The 5229-nt window shown below is 48.0% G+C and overlaps 1 long non-coding RNA gene across 1 annotated transcript; it reads right to left on the bottom strand.

Annotated features, from left to right (window-relative positions):
- Positions 1-3598: 3598 nt before the first annotated feature.
- Positions 3599-4688, bottom strand: LOC140608453 (uncharacterized). The gene is made up of 2 exons (XR_012010490.1): positions 4576-4688; positions 3599-3801 (listed from the first exon to the last, which is right to left on the bottom strand). It is a non-coding gene; the product is annotated as an uncharacterized lncRNA (long non-coding RNA).
- Between the last annotated feature and the right edge of the window lie 541 nt (positions 4689-5229).

Below are 5229 nucleotides of genomic sequence, written 5' to 3'. Positions count from 1 at the left end.
AGTCACCAGGTCCTGGTGATACCCAGGAGGGGACCAGATTCACCAGGTCCAGGTAAGACCCAGGTGGAACTCAGTCACCTGGTCTGGGTGAGGCCCAGGTGGGGACAAAAGTCATAAGACCAGTTGAGGCCCAGGTGGGAACACAGTCACCAGGTCCAGGTGAGGCCAAACTAAGTACCAGAGGCACCAGGTCCAGCTGAGGCCCAGTTGGGGACTGGAGTGACCAAGTATAGATTAGGTTAGAAGGACACCACAGTCATAAAAACGCAGCTAGTTGAAACCTGGCTTCTAGGGATGCTTTCTTGTGAGAGCTGAGCTCAGGGCAGGACCCTCCCGCATCCTGACTGCCTGTAGACATAGCTCCTTCATCCTTAAGTGAGGTGCTGGAAGAGGTTGCGTGAAAAGCATGTGGAAGTGTCAGGCCTGTACTCATGTGTATCTGAGTTCAATACAGGGATTTCCAACAGCCTTGTTCAATTAGAGTCATGCTACGTTTTAACTCCCATGAACGAGTGGCAAGCAGACATCTGCCTGCAAGGCATACACATTTCTGAGAGTTGAGCTTATGGCCTGTACCTCCCCCATCCTGACTGCCTGTACGGTCTACTTCCACAGCATTTCGTTGTATGCAGGACAGTAGCGAAGTGAGAACCAACTGTCTGCCTTGTCAATTTCGCGCTAGGGGACAGCTGCCTCCAAGGCATGCACACTCCTTTGGATTGAGCTTATGGCTTGTACCTCCCACATGATGAACGCCTGTACGCTTCGCTTCCAAAGGATTTCGTTCGATACGGGACGCAAGTTTTGTGAGAGGCAAGTGTCTCTTAGCTCAATCCAGCGACTTCGGAGGAATTCCTCCCTCAGAAGGGAGCTACATACTAACTTCCAAACCCGAGTACCTAGTTGAAAGCTGTCACTCTGGGGAACTTCCTTCTGCGAGGTGAGCTGACACGCGGTCCTTCCCAGTTCCACACTGCCTGCACATGGAGTTACGAACATCCTCACTAGACAGGTTTGTCAGAAGCTCATGGGACGCAAGGGCAAGCTGCAGGCTTCAATGGTTGCGTCTCCAGGTGCGGTAGAGCGGTATTGACGGAACGTCCTGACTTATATCGCTGCTACGTTCTCACGGCCATAACAACGCAGCTAGTGGAAAGCTGGCTTCGAGGCATGCTTCCTTGTGAGAGCTGAGGTCAGGAAAGGACCCTCCCGCATCCTGACTGCCTGTAGACATAGGTCCTAGCATCCTTATGTTAGGTGCTGGGAGAGTTTGGGAGAAAAGCATGTGGAAGCGTCAGACCTGAACTCACGGGTATCTGAGTTGAATACAGTGATTTTCAATGGCCTTCTTCAGAGTGTAGGTAAATTTTAACTACCATGTACGAGTGGGTAGCAGACATCTGCCTCCCATGCATACACACTTCTGAGAGTTGAGCTTATGGCCTGTACCTCCCACATCCTGCCTGCAGGTACACATCACTTCTAAAAGGCCTAGGCTCGATGCGTGACTGAAGTGTTGTGAGAAATAAGTGGAATGTCCCGGCACAGAAGAGTAGTGCCTCCAAGCTCAATCCAGCGATTTCCTAGTAATTCCTGTCTTAGACTGGTGCTACATACTAAGTTCCATAGGTGAGAAGCTAGCTGAACGCCTTGTCCAAAAGCAACTTACTTCTGAGAGTTGAGCTCACACTCAGTCCCTCACAGTTGTACACTGCCTGCAGAGTGAGTTTCGAACGTCTTCACCAGAGCCGTTTGTCAGAGGATTCTGAGACACAAGTGGAACAATGCCGACCTGGAAGATGTCCCCAGGTGCAGTAGAGTGGTAATCTTGGAACCTCCTGACTCAAAATACTGCTACATTATCACTGCCATAAGAACGCAGCTAGTTGAAACCTGGCTTCTAGACATGCTTCGTTGTGAGAGCTGAGGTCAGGGCAGGACCCTCCCGCATCCTGACTGCCTGTAGACATAGGTCCAGGCATCCTTATGTTAGGTGCTGACAGAGGTTGTGGGAAAAGCATGTGGAAGTGGCAGGCTTCTACTCTCGTGTATCTCAGTTCAATACAGCGATATCCAACGTCCTTGTTCAATTAGAGTGTAGCTCGGGTTCTAGCTCCCATCAATAAGTGTCTAGCAGACATCTGCCTGCAAAGCATACACACTTCTGAGAGTTGAACTCGTGCCCTGTACCTCCCACATGCTGACTGCAGATACACTTCGCTCCTATCAGGCCTAGCCTCGATGCGTGACAGAAGGGTTGTGAGACGTTAGTGGAAGGTGCCGGCCCATACGACTAGTGTCTCATATCCCAATCCAGAGATATTTGAGGAACTGCTCTCTTAGTTTGGTGCTACATACTAAGTTCCTTACATGAAAAGCTAGTGAACGCAGTGTCCAATGGGTACTTGCTTCTAAGACTTGAGCTCACCCCCAGTCCCTTCAGTTCCACACAGCCTTCAGATGGAATTTCGGACCTCCTCTCTAGACAAGTTTGTCAGAAGCTCATAGGACACAAGGGCCTAGCTGCAGGCTTCAATGCTTGTGTCTCCAGGTGCAGTAGAGCGGTGTACATGGAACCTCCTGACTTACAATGCTGCTACGTTCTCATGGCCATAAAAACGCAGCTAGTAGAAAGCTGGCTTCGAGGCATGCTTCCTTTTGAGAGCTGAGCTCAGGGCAGGACCCACCCGCATCCTGCCTGCCTGTAGACTTAGCTGCTAACATCCTGATGGTAGGTGCTGGTAGAGGTTGTGAGAAAAGCATGTGGAAGCGTCAGGCCTATACTCCTGTGTATCTGAGTTGAATACAGCGATTTCCAACGGCCTTCTTCAATTAGAGTGTAGCTAGGTTCTAACTCCCATGTAGGAGTGGGTAGCAGACATCTGCCTCCCAAGACTGATAAATCATGTTGATAGTATCTATCCCCTATATGATATAATAAAAATGGCAGTATATCTCTGTATATGATCCACAATCACAGTTCAATCATGAGATAAACAACAGACATGTCCCAACTAAGGGAAATTTTACAAAATACTCTACTTCTCAAAGTGTTCCAGTTCAACAACAAGAAGAAAAGGCTGAAAAAGTGTCAAAATCCAGAGGAGCCTAAGAAAACATGATAAGTTTAATGTGATATGAGGGATGGTAACTTAGCAAAAAAAAAAAAGGAAATCTGAATAAAGTACGGTCTTTGGTTAATGCGAATATTTTAATATTGATTCATTTGCTAATTTTTGTACCGTACTAATATAAGATATCGATAATTGGAGAAATTGAGTGCGAGTGCATGAGAATTCTCTGTACTATCTTCTCAATTTCCCTATAAATATTTGTTTTTTTTCTAATCAATAAGATTTATTTTGAAAATTGACATAAATGAATCAGGCTCCAAGTGTGAAGACATTTTAGAATAGTTTAATGAATTTTTGCCTTATTCTTAAAGAGTTCCTTCAATGGGAACAAAGTAAGAATTTTATATCAGAAGGAAAGAAAAACACTTATGAGCACGTATAATGCCTACTCAACCTGAAAAGCAGGAAAGGATAATAAATAGCAAATATCAGATAAAAATACTTCTTTTATATTAGACACCATATTGCAAGTGCATTTAAAATTAGCAGTGCATAACATTTATTTCCTGGACATTTATCTTCCAAAGAGTTCGCAGTGTTTCAGTGTCAGTTAAAACAGGGGAAGAATCTCAGGGAAGAATCCTTCACATAGTAATAGGACCATTGGTAATAAAGTCTCTCGGTTCGTTCCAATCCATAAAGATGCATTTCCTGATGAGTGACTGAACTGTGAAGAAAGAGATGAGAAACCCTCATCCCTCTGAACTACTTGTGTCAGAATATTTTAACCAGAGTACTACGGATAGTAAATTATCCTTATTAACAGGAAATACGTCTCACATTGGAATCTGAGCAATCAGATGGGCAGAGAAAAAATGCTTTGACTGGCTCTTCATCTTTTAAAGACAAAGGAGAGGTTTTCTATGTACAAAGTCAGTTGTCAAGATAGCCTTAGGGAATAAGAGTCTGCAGCATCGAATCCCACTGCACATCCACCCAGGACGACCGCGCTCCAGGTCTTCTTGATCCCAAATCCCTGGGCCTGTCCCCCAACACATGCTAGCACCAGAGGTCATTTGCAATTGCTCTCTTAGGAGCTCTGGGGAAGGGGGAAGGAGCTAGATAGGATGGGACATGTGGAGGCCAAGAAAATTAAGGCCATTCCACTTTATGTTCAGCGTTAGCACATGTCCAGCCATCCCAGGTCCCTGTGAATAAGAGCTGAAATTTACATTACTTCAGTTACAGGAAAAAAGACAAAAGTTTACAGCTTAATGTCCTAGAAAGCCCCACATGACAATAAAAACTGAGCCCAAGCCAAGGGCAGGAAGCCCCTATTAGAATAAGAACAGAGCTCAATGCCCTCCAAGCCCCCGTATCAAAATGTAAACAGAACTGGAGGAATTGCTCCAGCCCTTCTGGAGATCCCTGAGACCAGCCCTTAAAACTAAGCTAAAAAAAAACCAAAACAACAAAAAAACAAAATTAAGCTAAAACCCACCTCGGGGTCTAAGTTCCTGCTCCGCCCTGTCGGGTATACTTGGACGCAACTCGAGTTGGTAAATCAACCCTCCTGTGTTTGAATCGGTGTCGGCTCCTTAGTGGTTTCTCGGATTCACAATCTTGAGCACAACACCCCCATGTCCCCTCCCCACCTGGGCTGACCCCCTGTCCCCTCCCACCGAGGCTGACCCTCAGTCACCTCCCCGCCCACAACAGCTGGGCACAGAGAGGCCCTCACAGAGGTCCCATGGGCATGGTGCGCACTGCCGCCATCCCCGGCCTCCCAGGGGAAGGAAGGAGGTTTTGGCAGGACACACTCCCATGGTGGCCCCAGGGCTCCCTGCCCAGGACGGCAGCTGGTGACAGGTCGGGGTCTGTGTCCCTGATGCCGGCTCCTCCTCCCCGGTTTTCCCGCAGGAAATGAAGGAGGAGGCCCTGGTCTCCTCCAGGGACATCACGCAGATAGGCCTGGACGTCAACAGGATGTTCGGCAGCCACACCATGTTTTGGGACCGCTACGGGGTCGCGTGAGGCTCCTGGGGCGGGGGGGGGGGGTTCGGGGCCCCAGGGGAGGCCCGGGGGCTTCTGGGTAGGAAACACGGGGCTTCTGAGGCCGGGGGTAGCAACAGCAGCCAACAACACACTGCCGCAT

Source organism: Canis lupus, chromosome 17 (genome assembly GCF_048164855.1).
Source record: "Canis lupus baileyi chromosome 17, mCanLup2.hap1, whole genome shotgun sequence".
Lineage (NCBI taxonomy): Eukaryota > Metazoa > Chordata > Mammalia > Carnivora > Canidae > Canis > Canis lupus.
The sequence above is the reverse complement of the archived record's forward strand: the minus strand, read 5'-3'. Positions and strand labels throughout refer to the sequence as shown.